This window comes from Callithrix jacchus, chromosome 2 (genome assembly GCF_049354715.1).
Source record: "Callithrix jacchus isolate 240 chromosome 2, calJac240_pri, whole genome shotgun sequence".
NCBI classification, from domain to species: domain Eukaryota; kingdom Metazoa; phylum Chordata; class Mammalia; order Primates; family Cebidae; genus Callithrix; species Callithrix jacchus.
In genome coordinates, this window is record NC_133503.1 from 115,804,740 (window position 1) to 115,827,016 (window position 22,277).

At 37.0% G+C, this 22,277-nt stretch overlaps 1 protein-coding gene across 19 annotated transcripts in view; it reads left to right on the forward strand.

Annotated features, from left to right (window-relative positions):
- MCTP1 (multiple C2 and transmembrane domain containing 1) overlaps window positions 1–22,277 on the forward strand; it is a 595,528-nt gene that overhangs the window by 471,575 nt on the left and 101,676 nt on the right. The gene's annotated exons all lie outside the window — the stretch shown is intronic.

The following is a 22,277-nucleotide window of genomic DNA, read 5'->3' on the forward strand; positions in this document are numbered from 1 at the left end:
TACTGAATGAGCAAAAGATGGAAGCATTCCCGTTGAAAACTGGCACAAGACAAGGATGCCTTCTCTCACCACTCTTATTCGACGTAGTATTGGAAGTTCTGGCCCAGGCAATCAGGCAACAGAAAGAAATAAAGGGTATTCAAATGGGAAGAGAGGAAGTCAAATTATCTGTTTGCAGATGACATGATTGTATATTTAGAAAACTCCATCGTCTCTGCCCAAAAAGTCCTTAAGCTGATAAGCAACTTCAGCAAAGTCTCAGGATACAAAAACCAGTGTGCAAAACTCACAAGCATTTCTATACACCAGTAATAGAGAACCAAATCCTGAGTGAATTCCCATTCACAATTGCTACAAAGAGAATAAAATACCTAGGAATACTATTAACAAGGGATGTGAAGGACCTCTTCAAAAAGAGCTACAAACCACTGCTCAAGGAAATAAGAGAAGACACAAACAAATCCCATACTCATGAAGAGGATGAATCAATATTGTGAAAAACATCTGATACTCATGAAGAGGAAGAATCAATATTGTGAAAATGGCCATACCGCACAAAGTAACTTATAGATTCAATGTTATTCCCATCAAGCTACCATTGTCTTTCTTCACAGAATTGGAAAAAACTACTTTAAATTTCATATGAAACCAAAAAAGATCCTGTATAGCAAAGGCAATGCAAAACAAAAAGAACAAATCTGGAGGCATCACACTACCTGACTTCAAACTATACTACTACAAGGCTACAGTAACCAAAACAGCATGGTACTGGCACATGAACAGATATATAGACCAATGGAACAGAACAGAGGCTTCAGAAATAACAGCACACATCTACAACCATGTTATCCTTGACAAAACAAGCAATGGGGAAATGACTCCCTGTTTAATAAATGGTGTTGGGAAAACTGGCTAGCCATATGCATAAAACTGAAACTGGACACCTCCCTTATACAAAAATCAACTCAAGATGGTTGATTTAACAGATTTAAACGTTAAGACCTAAAACCATAAAAATCCTAGAAGAAAACCTAGGCAATACCATTCAGGACATAGGCATGGGCAAAGACTTCATGACAAAAACACAAAAAGCCAAAATCGACTAATGGGATCTAATTCAAGTAAAGAACTTCTGCACAGCAAAAGAAACTATCATCAGAGTGAATAGGCAACCTAGAGAATGGGAGAAGATTTTTGCAATCTATCTATCTGACAAAGGGCTAATATCTAGATTCTACAAGGAACTTAAATTTACAAGAAAAAACAACCCTATCAAAAAGGCAAAGGATATGAACAGACCTTTCAAAAGAAGACATTTATGCTGCCAACAAACATATGAAAAAATGCTCATCATCACTGGTTGTTAGAGAAATGCAAATCAAACCCACAGTGAGATACCATCCCATGCCAGTTAGAGTGACGATCATTAAAAGTCAGGAAACAAAAGATGCTGGAGAGGATGTGGATGAATAGAATGCTTTTAAACTGTTGGTGGGAGTGTAAATTAAGTTCAACCATTATGGAAGGTAGTGTGGTGATTCCTCAAGGATCTAGAACTAGAAATACCATTTGACCAGCAATCCCTTTGCTGGGTATATACCCAAAGGATTATAAATCATTCTGCTGTAAGTACACATGTACACAGATTTTTATTGCAGCACTGTTCACAATAGCAAAGACTTGGAACCAACCCAAATGCCCATCTATGTTAGACTTGTTAAAGAAATTGTGGCACATATATACACCATGGAATACTATGCAGCCATAAAAAATGATGCAGTCATGTCCTCTGCAGGGACATGGATGAAGCTGAAAACCATCATTCTCAGCAAACTAACACAGGAAGAGAAAACCAAACACCACAAGTTCTCACCCACAAGTGGGTGTTGAATAATGAGAACATATGGGCACAGGGAGGGGAACATTACACACTGGGGCCTGTCAGGGGGTGGCGGCAAGGGGAGGGATAGCATCAGGAAAAATATCTAATGTAGATGACGGGTTGATGGGTGCAGCAAACCACCATGGCACATGTATGTCTATGTAACAAACCTGTACATTCTCCATATGTATCCCAGAACTTAAAGTATAATAAATAAAAATTCAACAGATAGTAAAACCATGCAAAAAATTTTTTAACTAGGAAAATCACACTGAGTTTTGCACCAACCTAATATTTAAACCTTTTTGAGCCACATGCTACTCATCTGTAAAATGGGGCTAACAAAATAACCTAATTCACAGTTACTGAAAAGGAAATGCAGCTAACCCTCAAAGAACATGAGTTTGAATTGCAAGGGTCCACTTATACAAGAATTTTTTTCAACCAACGGCAGGTAGAAAATACAGTATCCATGGGATATGAAGCCCACATATAGGACGGGCCAACTTTTTGTATACCTGGGTTTCTCAGGGCCAGCTACAGGACTTGAGTATGTTCAGGTTTTGGTATCAGCGGTGGTCCTGGAACCAATCCCTGGTGTATACCAAGGGACAATCGTATAGAATAATGCCATTTAGCACAGTTCCTGAAACAGGCTAAATGCTTAATGAGTGCAGGCTTTTATTTGGGTTTATTTATACTGGGAAAATATCGAAGTAATGGAAATAGATTACAAATATACATACAGTATTTCAGGTCGCATATGTAAATAAAAGAATCACACTGATGGTTAGAGAACAAGAGGAAAAATAAGATAGTTCCAGTGCTGAAGGTGGCACATAAAACGCAGAGCTCAAGTACTAGACAGGGGAAGGTCAAAATGTAGGATCGGTGTGTCCCAGAAAGTCAATGAAGGGAAACCCTATCAGATACATGATTCACAATTTTTTCAATATTTCTATATTAAGCCCATTAGTTGCTCAGTATAAGCCCAACTATTTCCAGTACTAAGACCTCAAAAGTTCTTATTCAAGAGCCTTTGAAAAGTTGACACTGTATAATGTGAACAAAATCACCAGAGTTAAATACAGTGCTGTGTTTCATAGAATTCCTTTCACTTCCCTCAGTAGAGGCTGCGGCTGCAACACCAAAATGCAGTTCCGTCAAAGCAACTCTAGCACTAAACACAGACGATGAAATTTGGAGCCAGACAGACTTGGTTTGAATTGTGTAAAATGCCACTTACTTGCTGGGTGGCCTTGAGCAAGCTATTTGACAGTGCTGGGAGTGTTTCCTGATCTGGAAAAGAGATATTAACCCCTACCTTGCATGGTTACTTTAAAGTTTATTACTCAAGTATGAAAAGCGCCTATCTCAGTGCTAGGCACAGGGACACAGTAACTATTGAGGTAACATAGCTAGGGGGTTTAAGTATGTTACTCTCAAATGGTTTGGCTAAATCCAAAAATATAATTTAGAAGATCTAAAAAGGAATGTATGTCCTTCAGGCAACCTTCCATAAATACAATTTCTCACAACTGATTTTTGATAGGCACTGGGCAGCAAGCATTCAGCGTTATCCTCTTTTGACAAGTACTTGGAGTGCAAATATTCTGTTGCCAATTAGGGACAGACCATGCTTTAAGCCTCAGCTGAGATGGGAATATAGTTGACAACTCTTTTAAAAGTTGAGAAGTCTAACCAAAACATAAATCTGTAAAATGCCACCTCGCCTCCACATGGACATGGGCTGAGAATGGGACAAGCTTTTTCTCACAAACCTCAAAATTCTATGCCAAAGAGCATGACTGTGATTATTTTAGCCTGCAAAAAATGTTAAAGAAGGTGTTATGAAACTCCCAGTACCATAGGCATAAAGAAGGTGCCATTAGAGCAACCCTTGAACAACTAACCTTATAGCTTCCTGTGAGTCCTCCGCCAAAACTTGCTATGCTTTGGTGATAAATCACCTCTTTACAGAGTGGTTAACTGTAACCAACATGAGTGCTTCAGAGCATCTGCCAAAAAGAATTATTTGGGTTTTATAATGATTAATCTCAAGCTATTTTTTAATATTGATTAAATACTCAGATATTTGTTTTTTAAGCTCAGACCCGTTTTGTGATGATAAATCCATGTCATCAATACGTTAGAAAACACTATTTCCATTGTTTCTTTTTGCTTTGCATCCAGTCAGTCAAGTGACAAGTCATCAAGGTACAGGTTTAAAAGAAGATGTTGCCACATGGTGTAAAGGAGGGTAGAACTCACCCTGTTTCATCTCAGTGAAAATTCTTATCCATCAAGACAACTTTTCCACAAAACCCAACTCAAGATGACACAAAAGGACAGGTTCTATAGGATCATTAATCATTGAATGCCCAGAGGACTTCATGCAATTTGTCCATAATGAATTTCTACCCATTTTGAAAAGTTTCAGAATGCACTATCTGAAAACATATTGTTTGTGGCCAATTTTCCTAAAAACTGCAGGAGTCAATGGTAAAATATTGTTCCTAGAATCCTCCTGCTGCTTAGGAAGAATTTTGGCTTAAGAAGATTGACTGGAGAATTATCACGGAGAAAACTCACTCAGAATGTCTAGTGATAAAAAGGTTGATAATTTGGAGAATAAATAATCACCTCTTTTTAGCCGGATAGCCACGCTGGACTTAATTGTCTACCCTTAGCATTGACATAGATGAACACTTCTGCAAGAATTGGAAACCACCCTTAAGCAGATATAAAGGCAGGAAATCTATGAAGATTGTGTTTGTCTCAACATTTCTGAACAACTGCACTCTGAAGAGTGCTAAGGGAAGCCAATCAGAAACAGTAATTAGGCCAGGCATGTGGGCTCAAGCCTGTAATCACAGTACTTTGAGAGGCCGAGGCAGGTGGATCACCTGAGGTCAGCAGTTTGAGACCAGCCTGGCCAAAATGGTGAAACCTCATCTCTACTAAAAATACAAAAAATTTGCCAGGCCTCATGCTGCATGCCTGTAATCCCAGCTCCTCGGGGGAGCCAAGGCAGGGGAATTGCTGGAACACGGGAGGCAGAAGTTGCAGTGAGCCGAGATCTCACCATTGTACTCCAGCCAGGGCAACAGAGCGAGACTTCATCTCAAATAAATAAATAGGTAAATAAATTTGAAGTAATTTATCTTGCGTTATGTAACTGGGGAAGGAAACCAACCAAGTCAACTGAGATCAGGAAATCTAGACCCCCACTCACTGCATTTACACCCTAGGAAACAATGACACTAAAATAACCCCTTGTTCTAAATTCTAAGACCTAACAGACAAATTCAGTTCCTTCTATGTGGGTTACCTGAATTTTCTAAGACGATGAGAAAAATCAAATTTGGTAAGATCTTGGGTGTTCTCTTTCAGGTTAAATTTTATTCAGTCATTCTGACTGACCAGTCCTAATCAAACAGGTAGCAGGAAGGTAAGTCTCACATTTTCCAGAACACAGATTGGATTAGAGACAGCTTTAATTTACCAGGAGGCCATTGAGAAGAAGAAAGAAGACCTCCCTTCATTAAAGTTTCTACCTCGTAATTGCAATGTCTTCTCTTACCTTATAGAGAAGACATAGGGCTTCTCTTACCTTACAGAGAAGATATAGGGCTTCTCTGTAGGAGAGAAAGGGTGGTGCCATCACAGCTATCAGAAAGAGAGTAGTTGTAGCCCTTAACCTACTTTATCTATTTTATAGTCTACTCTCTAGGAAGATTTTAGTGCAGTATGTAAACTTCATAGGGCCTGTCGATGGTGTTTGAGAAGAGTGAGAATTTTTAGTCATTACTCATAATGGGTCTCTAAATTAGCTGATCGCCTGAAACACTCAGGGAATAACTAAAAATACAGATTCCAGGGCCCCACTGCCAGAAATTCTAATTAAGTCAGATAGGGACCAGGAGTGATAGATGAATTTAAAATTTTTCAAAATCTATAAGAATTACATCAAAATGTTTAAATGGCCTTTTTAACTTACTTTTGTATGTGTATGTGTATGTGTATGTGTATGTGTATGTGTATGTGTAATGTGTATGTGTATGTGTATGTGTATGTGTATGTATGTGTATGTGTATGTGTGGAAAGCCAAATCATACTTTCAGACATGTCTGGTTCAGTCAGAACTTAGTGTCTTGCTATTTCTTGGCTTGCTTTTCCTCTGTGTTAGCATTGACAGGATTTGGTGGCAATAAATACCTTCAAGTTTACATTCTTCTAGTGTTTTGTCAGGAGAAAAAAAGAGAGATTCTCTTTCTTTGTAATTCCAAAGACCCACAGTTGAATCTCACTCTTCTGATTGGCCCATCCTTGAACTGATTACTATAACCAGGAGCAGCTGATACTCTTGCTGACCAGGTCTGGGTCAAATGTCCAGCCACAGAAAGCCAGGGGTGGAACCAGCACCACCAGAAACCATCAACTAAACTTGGAGCAGAGTTTCCCCAAGGAAAATCAGAGTGCTGAACAGAACAGGAGATGCCAATCATAGAGAGATGGTAGATGGGCCAACAGTTCCTAATAAAGGCCATAATCATCATATATCTGAACCAACAATTAGATGAGAAGAAGAAATATGTATAAATGAAAATTGATACAGTGAACTTTGGTAAAGCATGCTGCCTTCCCCATACTAACTTGCTTGCATTGCAGATTAAGCCTGATTAGTACAACAAGACTATACCTAGAATCCAGGTTGAAGTATAGCAAAAAAAAACAATGAAACAATAGAAAAAATCCCTCAGAAACCAGCACTGTACTTATTATAGTAATCAGTGCTTCAGGGGGCTGAGACCCTTGTACTTGTCAAAAAGATGGCGGAGTTCAAAGATTAAGAGGTAGCAAGTTGCAGTTCCTTCTATAAGGTAAACCAGACTGTTTGGTTGTTGTTATTTTTTTATAAAAAATAAAAAAAAAATTTATTTGTTGCAAATATTTGTCTCTATTTGTTGCCAGGCTGGAGTGCAGTGGCACGATCTTGGCTCACTGCAACCTCTGCCTCCGGGGTTCAAGCAAGTCTCATGCCTTAGCCTCCGAAGTAGCTGGGATTACAGGCACCACCACACCTAGCTAATTTTTAAATTTTTAGTAGAGATGGGATTTCACCATGTTGGCCAGATGGTCTCGATCCCCTGATCTTGTGATCCGCCCACTTCTGCCTCCCAAAGTGCTAGGATTACAGGTTTGAGCCACAGCGTCCGACCCCGACACAGTTTAGCTGTGCCAAAGCACTGGGTAAGTCTTGAAGGTGTGAGAAGATAAGAGATTTTCAGCAAGATATAGGGCTTCTCTGTTACAGGTTTTCAATACCAAGTTATCAAGAGCATTTCTTATCTTTGACACTTTTTATCTTTAACATAGTCTTTAAAATGGATCTTAAAATGGGGAAGATGAAAGAAACCATTTTTAATGGACAGGGAGAAATTTTTAAAGTAGATTAATAAAATAATACCCTTAAGTATAGTCATTTATATTTAATAATCTTTATATATTTAGAATTTTTTCATACAATCTTGAAGAGAAGCTTCAAAAATTGTTTAAAATCCTGTCAAATTTTGCCACCTAATTTTTAGAAATAAGATTGTGAAGTAGAGATTAAAAATGATTGCTATTGCACGTGGTAGAAAATGCTTGCCTTACCCTAAACTCAGTTTTTCCATCTGCAATATGGGTATAAAAATAAATACATATAATTGAAATTGATAAAGGGAAAAAAGTTAAATGATCCATTGGGGCTTAGTTATAGAAATGCTTAGTTATAATTATTCCTTCATCGTAATAATTTTATTTAATTAAAATTATTTAAATCCAGGTTTATATTTAATTCCTATTTAGGTTTTAGAATAATAAAAATCCTTAAATGTATTAACAGTACTATATTAATCCATGGAAAATTATTTCTTAGAAGTGAGATAAACATTAATAGCATTTAATGAATTTTCATAGTATAATTGAATTGATATTTCCATTTTACAGTTGAGGGAGAAGGGCCCATAAATAATTACTTAATATTTATGGACACACACTTCCCATGGGAAGAATAAATAAAAGTACAGATAAATATACATATGATAGAAATTTATATACACACATGTTATATCCATATACACAAAGATGTTATATCCACGTACACATTTGGCAAACATATTTATACATACCTATATTACCTTGAACACTAAAACGTTTCAGCTGATTTAGGGCTCTCATTATCCATAAAATTTCTCAATTAAAAAGAGCTCACTTGTTTTATGGGAGAAGTCTTAGAAAGCATTATTCAGCGCTTTTTATCTTTTCGTGTTTTCCTTTTTAGGCTTTTCTTCCCCATCTGTATGCCAGTTACCCTCTGTTTTGCATAAACTAAACGTAAAGGAGAGGAAAACAAAGCTATGCAGACAACCCAGAGCATTGGTTGATAGATGGTATGATATGTTTTACTTTTAGGTAGCATATTGCTCTCTCTTTGACACCAACTCCAATCCATTTACCATTGCTGTAATGAGACCAAGAGCAATGAGACCAAGACCAAGATGATATTGAGCTGGTGTTCTTTTCTAACATATTTAAAAGCTGTACACTATTCCATGCCTCCTCAAGATTGCTCTGAAGCTAGAAAAGAGGAAACACATTGCTGTCTCTTTATTACACTAGTAAACCCTGAATCCAGAGTTGCCACTGAGTGGACGTCTTTATTAGAGCAAGAAACATGGCGAACACTTCTGGCAGGAGTGTGATCAAACAGATCTGAAAGGCAAAGACATAAATGAAAGAAGTGCAATGTTGCCACAACAGTGAACTAGTGAAAGAAAGGGGAGCTGGAATCTGCCCAGTGTCATGCACTTAGAGAACAAAGCCACACCTGTCTCCCTGGGAGACAGAAGAGCTCCAGAGAAGCTGACAGCAGAACAGGGAGGCAGTTTAGATTGCAGCAATTGATAGAGAAATTGGCTGTAGAAACAACGGGAAATATACCAGGGCCCACCTGCTTTTCCATGCTTGATACTATATAACTTAGTTATCTTACAAACAGGTGTATTAAGCTTTATCAGGAAAAAAATTAAGAAATGTTTTTAGCAGTATAGGAAGATACAGGATTATCCTAGAATTTTAGAAGTGCTGGCATAAAAACAGTTGGAAGTGATTTTCAGATGTATTTCACTTGTCCTGCTTTGTTCAGCAGTTTTCATTTCTATTTTCTTGATGTAGTATATTGAGAAAAACAAACCCAACCAACCTAAGGAGCTGCTGACTGTTGCTGACTGGAAAAATGAAACAAATCTCACCTAACATGTATTCCTGCTGTATTTCCCGTAGATGAATGTGAGGGTTTTATTTCCTGATAGGTGGTAGTATAGGTAACTTGGTAACAGAGATAACTGAGGAATGCAAATAAAAACCTAAGACTTTAGGCCCAAATTAAAAGAGTTCCTCACCCATGATTACAAAATAAGAAAGCATCCTCGTATGTATCCAGTAGTGCTTTCTTCAGGGCTGAGAAGATGACTTTGTATACACTATCCTCATTCTCCTGTGCCAAGGTTTGTTTTTGTTTTAACTTTTTTTTCTTTCTGCATGTTGGGCTAAGCTGTCCTTCTTTCCTTTCTACTTCTTTCCATATCTTCTCTGACAGTGCTATCCTTAGCATTTTTTAAAAATATTCCCAGCTGTTTATTATTTAGAAAGTAAGGCGTTCAAAAAGAATTTTTTAACTGATTCTATTTTTCATAGTAATTTAGAACTATTATAACTGCATAATAATCTCACCTTACGGCAGTAGCATATTGCCGCTTTCCATCAATTATAATTAGCAAAGATTGATGTTGATACTTGCTTTAGCTATTTTATAGTTGCTTTATTGAAACTTCTGTAAACTCAGATGAGGACCAACTGTCCAGAGAATCATCATGTGGATAGTGTCATCGACTAGCATTTTAAAATATTTTGAAAGTGTTGACAAGATAAACCCAATATCCTTTACCATTAATTTCTCAGCCTAGTTTCTCTCAGTTATTTGTATTGGAATTTACCTCCACAAAAGTTTAGCACTTTTATTTATTTATTTGTGTACTTATTTATTTTTAGCACTTTTTATTTTAAATGAAATATAAAGAATAATGAAATTTTATTTTCCTGAAATATAATTTCTGTCATAACAGTCACCCATTTTGAGTATAGAATTCACTGGTTTTTAGTAAATTTCCAGAGTTGTAAAACCGTCATCTCAGAGGATCCTTCATGCCTGGTACAGTCCTCCCCATTCCCACCTCCCGCTCCTGAAAACGACCGATGTATTTTCTGTCTCTAGGGATATGCCTTTTTTGAGCATTTCATATAAATGGAATCATACACCATGTCCTTTGCATCTGACTTCTTTCACTTAGTGTGGTGATTTTAAGTTCATGATGCAGAATGTGTCAGGAGTGTGTTCTTTTATTTTTACTTTTTTGAGACAGAATCTTGCTTTGTTGCCTGGGCTGGAGTGCAGTGATATAATTATGGCTCCTTGCAGCCTTGACCTCCAGGCTCAAGTGAGTAGCTGGGACTACAGGCATGTGCCACCACTCCCAGCTAATTTTTAAAATTTTTTGTAGAGACAACATCTCACTATGTTGTTCAGGCTGGTCTTGAACTCCTGGACTCAAGTGATCCATCTGCCTCAGCCTTCCAAAGTACTTGGATTACAGGTATCTTCTTTTTATTGCTTAATATTGTTCATTGGATATAGCAATTCTTTGATTATCAATTTATCAGATGATAAACATTTGGATTGTTTCTATTTAGGGAATAACATGAATAATGCTGCAATGCATATTCATGCATATACTTTTATGTAAGCATATGTTTTTATTTTTCTTTGATAGGAGTAGAATTATTGGTTAATGTAGTAAATGTATGTTTACATTTTTAAGAAACTACCAATATGTTTTCCAAAGTAGCTGTACCATTTTACATTCTTAACAACAATGTATGAGGGTTCTAGTTTTTCTGTGTCTTCACCAACATCTAGTACTTTCTGTCCTGATTATAGCCACTCTAGCGGGTGTGAAGTGGTATCCCATTGCGGTTTAATTTCTGTTTCCCTAGTAATGAATGATTTTGAACATCTTTTCATGTACTTATTTGGCATTCAGATGTTTTATTTGGTGAAATGTCTATTTAAATCTTTTGCTCATTGTTTAATTGTGTTTTTGACTTTGTATTATTAAGTTTTAATTACTTTATATACTGTGAATACAAGTCCTTAATCATATATATGATTTGCAATTATTTTCTCTCAATGTGTGGCTCATCTTTTCATTTCTTTTTCTTTTCTTTTCTTTCTTTTTTTTTTTTTTTGAGATGGGGTCTCACTGTGTAGCCCAGGCTGGAGTGCAGTGGTGTGATCTTGGCTCACTGCAACCTCTGCCTCCTGGTCTTCGTTCAACAATTCTTCTGCATCAGCCTCCCAGGTAGCTGGGATTACAGGCATGAGCCACCATGCCCAGCTAATTTTTGCATTTTTGGGCCCGGGAGGCAGAGGTTGCAGTGAGCCGAGGTCACGCCACTGCACTCCAGACTGGTGACCGAGCTAGACCTTGTGTCAAAAAATAAAAGTAAAACTCAGAGGGCGCATCTCCTCGGACACTGGGACTGGCTAGGTGGGGGCACAGGGTGTGAAAATGGCGAACATGTCCCAAGTATGTCAGGCCGGGGTTGCCATCTTTTTGGTTTCTGTGTTTTAAAACAGGATCTTGCTCTGTCGCCCAGGCTGGGGTGCAGTGGTGCAATCATAGCTCATTGCAGCCTGGAATCCCTTGAGTGAAGCGAGCTTCCCGCCTCAACCTCTGGAGGAGCTGGGACCACCGGCACACGCCACCACGCCCGGCTAATTCTCTTCTTTTGTAGAATTGGGAGGGGGCGGGTCTCGAACTTGTTTCACCATGTTGGCCAATTTGACAGGGTTTCACCATGTTGGCCAGTTTGGTCTTGAACTCTTGACCTTGTGATCCGCCGGCCGGCTTCCCAGAATGCTGGGATTACAGGCGTGAGCTACTGCACCTGGCCATCTTTTCATTTCTTAATGATGTCTTTTGGAGCACAAATGTTTTTAACTTTAATGAGACCAAATTTTTAAATATATATGAAATATATATACATATGTACACTGACATTTATACATAGAGAGAGAGAGAGAGACAGAGAGAGTGTTGTATCTGTGAATACCTTGCCTACCCCAAGGCCACATATTTTCTCCTAGAGGTTTTATGGTTTTAGTTTGAGGATCCATTTGGGATCACCTTTTTATTTAAGAGGCAAGGTCTCATTGTGTTCCTCAGGCTAGAGTACAGTGGCTATTCACAGGCTCAATCACAATGCACTGCAGCCTTGAACTCCTGGGCTCAAGCGATCACCCACCTTAGCCTCCTAAGTAGCTAAGGCTGCAAGTGTGCACCTGAATTTTTTGTATATAGTAATTTTATTACTTTTAAAGATGATTTCATTTTACATTATTGTGCTCATTCCCACAAATATATCTGAATTTATCTTTGGAAAAGTTCAGAAGACATGTAGAAGGGTTTTTGTTTTTTATTTTTATTTTTTGGCATCTCTGACCTAATCACAAACAGCACCACCTTCTTTTTAAAATAGCCATCTACTAAGAGCTCACATTTTTCTTTGAGAGGACATTAAATTTCAGAGAGATCTGAAACCTTCCTGAAGCTTGTGAATAATTTAAAAGATTGAGCAAAGTAGTGTTTACAGTCACTGTCCCAACAATGATTATCCAAGTAAATTGTCAAAAAGAAACTAATGATCATCATGTGAGAGTGTGACATCACATCTGAACCTATGATTAACACCTGCTTAATATCCATCCTTTTTTGTTTAAATAGAATGCAATATTCAATTATTCTGGAAAATTGATCCTAGTAAATCATTGCTTTTAAGAACTTCAGAAATTTTGATTTAAAAAGTACTCAAAGAAGTATAAATGTTTCTTGAGAATTGTACATCAGTACCATGCAGCTCAACAAAATATGTCCACTCCTAACAGGTCATTTTTAGAAATGAGGTTTTATGGGCAATCAGCTACAATGAGAAAAAAAATGCCTGAAAGATAATACATCTCGGCATCTCCATGTCAATGAAGTGAAAGCTTTTCTGAAAATGAAATGGCCTTCTTTTAGAACTCTGGAATCCTAAACTACAGACATTTCAGGAACTATTTTGGCTGAAAATGATAGCAGAGATTTTTCCTTTTCATAATTTTTATTACAGTGGAATTGGTTTTGTATTTCTAACAGTTTGACAAGAGCTAATTACAATGCGCTCATCTGTTTTGCGGACTAATTTGAGCCATCGGGCATCAACACCATAGACATGCAGCAGCATTGCAAATGATACGCATGCTTCCCTTGCTCCAAGAATTTGTACTTGCTATAAAAGAAAACAGATTTGGACAGCCCTGAAAAAGTCGGGTTTGGTTTGAAGAAAACATTTCAGAATTACATTAGAGCTGGCCTACAAGTGAACTAAAAATACCTGCTCATCTCAGTGGTCTTGGCCCAGGGCCTTTCCTTTTACTGTAAAAGTCAGGCTGTTTGAACAGTTGGAGTTCGGCTTGCTTGCTGTCTAAACTAGTGTTCTCTGATAACTTCTGTTACCATTGAAACACAAGCCCCATTGCATTTAAGAGAATGTTTAGAGGTGTGGAAAATAGCCAAGAGAAATGTATACTTAGTGCTCAAACCTTTAGGCTTCCCGTGCAGTAACTAGACCACTTAGAGCTGTTAAGAAATGGGAGAAAGACATTCATCAGTAAACATTACGCAGCAAGGGTAAAAGATGGAATGGAGTAAAGAAGGTTGTTAAAATCAGCCTAAGATGATTATTTGAATTGCAAAGAGAAATGTTCAGACATAGCTAGAGCTGCTAAACATAACTCTTGAAGTTTTTCCAGAACAGAGGGATTGGGGGAATGAGACCAGTGAAGGAGAAAATTAGAAAATTATAAGACAGAATGGGAGATGAAGTTTCAGAAGCTGGTAAACGATAGCTGAACTATATGATATTATTAGGTCTTAAATCTATTTATGAGGGTGAAATTTTTAAAACACGCTTCCTGACTTTGGCTTTGTGATTTTAAGATTTAAATGAAGGTATTAAATCCAGTCAAAGAATAATCAACAATAACCGCAAGGTTATATCATGAAGGATTAAAAAGAAAGATCAGAATTCAGTGGCCCAGGGAAGATAGTCCTGATAGGTTGGATAAGTCTGAGTGAAATAATTTGAGTGGAAAAAAGTCAGAATGGTACCAAATATCCCAAAACTTGGCAGAATGCAACATTCTGCACATCAGCTACTATAAAAAAGGAATTACCATAATTGATCATCTGCTTTTTTAAAGGCATTCCTATTCTGTGAGTTGGAGCTGGAGGTGTAAAGACTGAAGGACTAATTTTTAAAGTAACTTGTATCACAGACTTTACTAACATGTGTTTGGCTTGTTAGATAGCTGGGTATCCTATTTTCTGGCACAGTATATAGAACAGAGGGAGTTTCCCCCCATGAGCAACTGAAGTGCCAGCTGTTGCCCTAAATATTGTACCTGTTCATGATGGAGATAGCTTTAAAGCCAGATTTCAAGCATAGGGAAATTTTTACATTTTGTACATCAGCAAACATTGGTATAAGATTTGTGTGTCTAGATACAGCATTTACATACACAAAGGGGAACTGATCAAAAATTGATTTCAAAAATAGGAATGGTAACATTCAATTTTTTAAAAGTTTAAAAGGAAATTGTGTTTAATAAGCTTTAATAAATCTTTACCTCTCTTCTGGAGCCTTAGAAAATATATAGAAATGGTATATTTTTATAAAATAAATGAAAGATCACAGTGAATCCAACAATTTTGTTAAATAATAACTTAAAAGCTTGAAAGACAGGAAGGAATATCAGAACATTATATAATGATTAGACTATCATGAAAAAGGTATCTTTTACATTGGAGGCGTAAGAAAAAGAAAAACTAAAACACACTGGGAACCAACATTAAAACACTTTTTTTTTTCTTCCTTAGAAAATAATTAAAGCATGGACTATTAGTGAGATAGTCATGGGCCTTTCTGGAAAAAGTTGGATCCTGGGAAATGGGGCACTAGAGAAAGGCAAGCTTCAATGAGCTTGACAGCCTTCACTCATCCTTAAATGTTTCTTTGATGTAGTCCTTGAGCATTTTTTAGAGTGATTGTTTCCTGATTCCAGCAACTTCCTCATGGGCCACATAATACCAATTCCTCTTAATTAGTCATTTAAAATAATAAATATGTACCAATCTGTAGTCTGCAAGATTGACTCTGCTTGCAGCCTGATTTTGAATTAGCTGAACTTCTCTGAATTATAAAGCTGTTAAAATTAAAACATCAACTGTGTTGATAGTATGGTAAGCATGACAAACTACAAGGTAACAGACTAATTTCTAATGAAAGGGACCTCTGAGAATCATTCTCCAGGCATCTGTAAGCATTTGTCACTTTCATTCTACATCCAAACTTTTACTAACATTAAATTCACAACATTGCTGGGATTTCTTATCAGTTATTCATGTGTAGTTATGTGATGCTCAAGTTGGACATACTCTGGGCTTTACATTTTGGAGTTGTCAGTGTTCTCAAAGCAAAGCCAGAGCCTTTCATCTCTGACTTTGATAAAAATGACACAAATTATCAGTACAACTTGTAAGCTGAAAAAAAAAAACATATAAATAAATAAATAACTTCCCAAGCCTTCTGGCTGGCAGGTTCTATTGATATAGTATCTCCATCAAGGAAAGTAGTGTGCATTATGCTATGATTAGTTGATAGCTTCATCTTTGAGGTTGTTTGGGTCCATTTTGTTGTGGCGATTCTTCACTGGGTGCTTTCGTGGCTTGTATTAGCACATCTTCAAATGAGTCCTATCTAGTTGTCACATTTGCTTCTTTAATAGATAGAGTCAAGCTATGTTTTTCAAGAAAACATTGATGTACTAAGATTGTAGACTCTAAGTTTCAGATAGCAACTTCAAAAACCCAGCATACATTTTCACAATGTAAAGAATTGGAACTTTCTGATGTACATTTGTTAGTCCTAGCAAACCCAAAGAAACAATTTTTTTTCAACACCATCAATAAGTGAAGTTTCGGTATATATATTGAAGTCACAGCTTGCCGATAAATCAACCAATTTCTCACTTTTTTTCTACTCCTTCCCATATACCTCATCCTGTTACCAGAACAGAGATAGATAGTTCTCTTGACACATTTTACCTTCTCAATATAAAGGCATTTGGTAGATAGTGCACTTTGATTTTTTTTCCTCTACATGTAAGAAACACACACATACATACCCCAAAATACAATGGATCAGGTCTTGTCAGTTTGGTATCTGGTTGAAACTAGTCAAAAAGAAAGCAGTTTTAATTCTAATTAAGAGAGGAGAGAGAAGCCACTGTGCATGAGGCTCTTTTGAGCATATTAATGCTCCCTGTATCATTGTGGCATGATCATAGAAAATAGCAAAATAAGTTGGAAACATCCAGTGTGTCTAAGTTAGTCATCAATTCCCTGCTACTGTGTATTTTAGAAGGTTGTCCAAACAAAGCAAAGCCTCTCTTCAAAAGAGCAACACATCATACTTTAAAACCGCCTTGAAAAGGTTATCGTTATGCTAGGAATTAATTAGGTTCACTTTGCCTATCTCCTCTTCCTTGTTGAATGGAGGTGGTACAAAAAGCTTTAGTGGAACCAACCAGAAATAAAGACCTTTGAACAGGTGGTGGTGCCATCTGGCTATTTAAATCAAGGCAAAACCACCCCCTTCCCAGAAGACTAGGTTCTGAAGACTCTGATGATGATGTGGTGGAGCCTGACTTAATTTGAATGAGCCTAAATGGGCATAAGGGGTTCACCTCCAGTACTAGGCGTATTTTTAAGAAATGTTAAACATTAATAGGAGAATCTAATACAAATGCTTATAAGGACAGTTTTTTCTTTGCTACTGACTTGCTCTAATTCAAGTCATAATTCATGTCATCACATAGGAAATACCTACCTTTTTTCTGTATACACTTGTATGTATACATATAGTTTCTTATTTTTTAAGTTAATTGTAGAATATTATCTATATGAGAAACAGACAACTTTTCTGAAAGAGGAGTGATTTTAGCTTTGGGGGCAGGAAAATTCTTCATTGGGTGAGACTGTCACACATATTTGAGAGTGATTCATGCTGGCTTCACCTGCCAAATGCCAGTATTTCCCTTCTCCCGCCCTAGTCATTGTGACAACTAAAAACACCCCTGCATATTTCCAAATGTGCCCTAGGGAGGAAAGCGGCAGCTCAGCACCAAAATGTTTGAAAATTGACCCTCCTTCTTTTTATACCTTCTTTCTTGTGCCAAAAAGATTTAACGAGGCAATTGGTAGGATTTATTCACAAACAGTGCTTTCATTGGCTTTGGACTTCCTACTCTTCAATCAAGTTTTTAATTCAGAAATTTTACCTCTTTGCCAACTCTGATGATGGCTTTTTCAAAAAGAAAAGCAACGTATTTTAGGTCCCACTTTACCCAGCTCTCTTCTTTGAGGCCAGTCTTATTGGTAGAGGTAAAATAATTTCCTTTTAAGTATTCATTACTATAACCAATTTTTATATATTGATAAACACCTTGAATATTCCCCCTAATCATTGCCTAGTTCCTCAAAAGGCATATCCTAAGTATTTATTATATTTCTAATTTGAGGCCTCTCTCACTTCAAGAAACATTCTCATACCAAATGTTCTCTGTTAGGAACCAAAAAAGTCCTTCCAGATTAGCTCTTCTAAGCATATACACACTTTTGGCACATTTCTTCATTCTGTTTTTTCTGAAATAGATACTGTCAAATGATGAAATAAACAGGAAAACATTAGGGGGTGAAGGTTGGGCAAAAAATGGGTTAATACTGTGAAGGCCCGAGTGTAAATGTGTGTTAAGTTTAAGAAAAAAATGAATTGAAATTAGGAAGGAAAAGGATTTTCTGAAAGGACCGTGAAATAATTAATTGTTTTGTAGGAGATGGCCTTTCCATGTAGGCAGAAATTTTTTTCTTCACTTCTTTCTGAAGAGACAGTCAAATAGAGAATCTCATCTCTTAATTAGAAAGAAAAATACTCATCAAACACATCTCATCACTGGAGAGCTAATGATCCACAGCTGTTAGTCTGAAAGGGCAGGCTTTTTTCCTGAACAGTAGGAAGTGTTAATCATTTTGGATGAGATTTCTTTTTAAAATATACTGTAGTTTGCAAAAGAATAGGATATTCAATATTCTAACTTAAATGATTTTTTTTGAAGTGGGCTCCCCCAGGGACACTGTCGTGTGTCGCACTGAGTGATCATTGAATGCAGGCATCTTCCACTGCACTTCAATGAGAGCATCAATTGATGGGATGATGTGAATGGCCCAGTCCTGCCTGAGACTGGTAAAACCCCAGGCTCAAAGAAAGAAAAATCGTGCATGTCTTGCACCTCCTAAAAAATGGTGTTGTTCTAAAATCTTAAAATTTGGAATCACTCACTCTACTTTGTACAATATGCCTTGTTTAATATGACTGAAAAAGCCTTGCCATACCTTTACTTATCTTCTCAGCAGAACAGAATTTTTCTGTTATTTAATCTTTATTTGAAAAGTAGGGCTTTTTTTTGTCTGTAAAAATGTAATTGGCTAATTCAGTTTCCAATCTTTGCCTTTACAGCCACCTTACTAACCTCTTCTAAACATTTTGGACAGAAGAAAACCCCACTTAATAGAAACCTTATGAATAGTCAACTTTTGATTCTTCAGAGTTGTGCAATATAGTGGGAAAAAGGAAGAATAAAATTGGCTCCACAAACCTCATTTCTGCCATTCATTTCTGGCCTCTTTGCCATACCAAATCTTTACCAGAACACCTAAGAAGTGATATTCCATTTCTTTGTGCTGATGAAAAGTAGTTATCCTAGAAGAAGGGGAAAGAGAAGAAAAACATATAGAAAATCTACAGATTGGATAATTAGTACCTAAATAATTGATACCTTCAAAGCATCAACATTCAGTCTAAGACTCTTTACCTTAGAGTCAGTGGAGTTTTATGGGAACAGCACAGTGGATTAGGAAGGAGAAGACCTGGCTCTGCCACTCAGACTTGTTTTAGACAAGTCTCAAATTCCTGAGACTCAGTTTCTTCCTTTGTAAAAGGAAGGTAATAGTCCCTGCCTTCCAAGCCTACCTCTCAGGACTTTTTCCTTAAAGTTCACTCTATGCAATATGATACAAGACTTGTTAGGAGAAATTATGTATATTTTTTGAGAGAGGGTCTTGCTCTGTTGTCCAAGTCAGAGTGCAGTGTTGCAATCACGGCTCACTACAGCCCCAACCTCCTGGACTCAGGAGTTCCTCCTGCCTTCTGAGTAGCTGGGATCACAGGCACATGCCACCATGCCTGGCTAAATTTGTTTTATTTTTAGTAGAGACGAGGTCTCACTGGGTTACCTAGACTGGTCTCGAACTCCTGGCCTCAAGCAATCCTCCCATGTCAGCCTCCCAAACTGTTGGGATTATAGGCATGAGCCACCATGCCTGGCCTATTTACCTTGAGGTAAATTAAAACTTTTCAAAAAAAAAAAAAAACTCATTCTGAATATTTATGGTTAAAATTTAGGATGTTTTTGAAGTGTGACCCAAATAGATATTTCAAAATTGTATTTTGTGATGTTGATACTAATATATAGGTGAGATAATAACTGATTTAGATAAAGGATTTTCTAATTTAAAAATGAAAAGGACTATGAAAAAGAATTGGAATTCATGAAACTGCTAGTTCTGAACAAGCTTTTTTTTCTCCATATATATGGACATAATAAGATTGTTAAAACATTGTTAACATTTTAATACTGAATTGTTTTGAGTTCACAAAATCTGCAGTGTTTCAGACATTTACTAGTAATAATGAGTTTTTGTAAAGATCTAGCTTTGTATTGTTTCAATTATTAGTAAAACTTCTAACTTCAATCCTTCTGTTCAACTCTTACGATTTCCCACCAAAAAACTCCATTCCTCCTCAAACCCAGATCACCCTAAAGAACACCACCCATCTTCTACAACTGCTCAAAGAGCAATGATCATATTCACTTATCTTGAAATGTAAGTTTATAAAGTCTGTGTAAATTTTTATAAAAAATTAAATTATGAAAAATATTACATTAATAATATAGTACTTTGTGATGAAGGATCTTCACATATATCACTTGCTTTTCCACAGTCAACTTTGCAAAATAGGATGGTGTAACCATCTCCATTTTATAGGTAAGAGACTAGAAAAGAGAATAATTGACTTGCACAGGGTTTCATGATGATCAAATAGGAGAAATTGAACTAAAATCACTTTTTTGGGCTTCTGGTCCAAACTATATTTTACCCTGCCACATCGTCTCCTTGGAGGGAGAATGATATGTATTAGTGAGCTTTTGCTGTGTAACAAACGACCCCACAATTAGTAGCTTAAAGCAACTATCATTTATTTAGTGATGATTTTGTTAGCAGTTTAGACTAGGCTCAGCTGGGCTCACTCATGCATCTTTGGTTGGCTTCTGGTCTGTTAGTTGGCTTTGCTTTGGATGCTGTCTGGCTTTCAGTTGGGGTGATGGAGGCAACTATGCCCCATGATTTTTTAAGCCTCTGTTTTCATCATATTTGCTATTCTGTCCTTGACCAAAACAAGTTATATGCCTAATTTCAGTCATTGTGGGAGGGTATTATAAAAGTCATGGATACAGGGAGACATGGAAAAATTGGGGTCATTACTGTACTCAGTCACCACAAATTAAATATGAAAACTGAAAGTGGCACTGATTTCATTATCTCTTTTTACTTTAGTTGGCATGGCTTCTTTAGCGTAGCTCTTACACTTGAAACAATCATTAGCTGTGGATTCTAGGGTGGTATATGAAAAGTGATAAGCTGCTAGAAGAGCCAAAAATATTATATTCAGTTTAAGCCAATCAGTTCCTGCTTGTCATAATACCTAATGCTTGTTGAGCATCTTATAGGTGTCAAGCATCAGCTTAATTGCTACTCAAATCTGCAGAGTAAATATTATAATTTCCATTTCTCAGATGACAAAACTAAGAGAAATCTAGTAACTTGCCCAAGTTCCCAAAGCTAGTGACTAGAGAGTTTGGATGCCTCTAGGCCTGATTCAAACGTCCTTCTTTTTCTACTGTCCCACACTGCATCAGCTCCTTGAGGGAATCCCACAGTCCTGGCTAACAGCCCAAGGCCAGTTGACAGAGTTTCTAACATGCAGGATACTGAGTAAAACTCTCAATATTATTTTTCTAATGAAGGGACTATGTGTACTTATTACCATTTGACTAATACCCCCTGAAGATTTTCTGGTATCGAATTCTAATTGTAAATTACAACAGCCATCTAATGATTAAAGAAGAAAGCCACCAATTCCTGGAATAGTTCTAGTCTCTAATGAGCATGGATAACTAATGTAGGGCTAGATGTTTTGTTTGGAATGGGGCATGTATTCCATCAGAGTAAAATATAGACAGCCTAAGATTCCTTATTAAAAGGAGAGATGGGGGAGACATGAAGAGATTATGTGACAGAGAGAGAAGAAGAAATACAGAAGGGGTGCTATAGTGATGGAGTTGAAAGAATTAAACACTCCGTAGACATTTGTGAGTGTCCTTATCATGTACTATAACATCAAAAAATTCTAAAATCTGCAGGTCCTCATTCCATGGCCCACAAAGGCAGAAAACAGTTTCGGAAATGCAGATGTGGACACATGCTAGACATTTTATGGTTTATGTTTGTATTCTGTGAATACATTAGAGATATTTAAAATTATTTCTTGATTTCTTTTTCCACCCCATTTTAATGCATTATTATATCTCTCTTTTCCCCCATACCTCTGAAAATGTATAATCAGGACCAAGGACAGATCCTGCATTGTCGGCCTTCCTTGGGTTTCTTCCAGCTTCCTTCTTTGTCCTGCTACCCTAGAGGGGCACTAAAGGCCTGGCCTTTTGTGTTAGCTTAGGTTGGTTTTTTGTTGTTGTTGTTTGTTTTTTTGTAGGAAATAGGAGAGAATCGATCTCTTTCCAAGGAGGAAAGAGAGAAGAGGATTCAGTGTGGATTGAATGAGTTAAAAAGCTCCTTTCTTCCTTCGAGGGCTCTCTTTATTAGAGGAGCCTCACCAGCTAATAGGAATTAGAATCATCACTAATACTATATTGAATAAATGATTGGCTGTTATACTTTTAAACATCCAATATTTTGTAACATACATGTTCAATAAATACATTTTTATTGTTAAC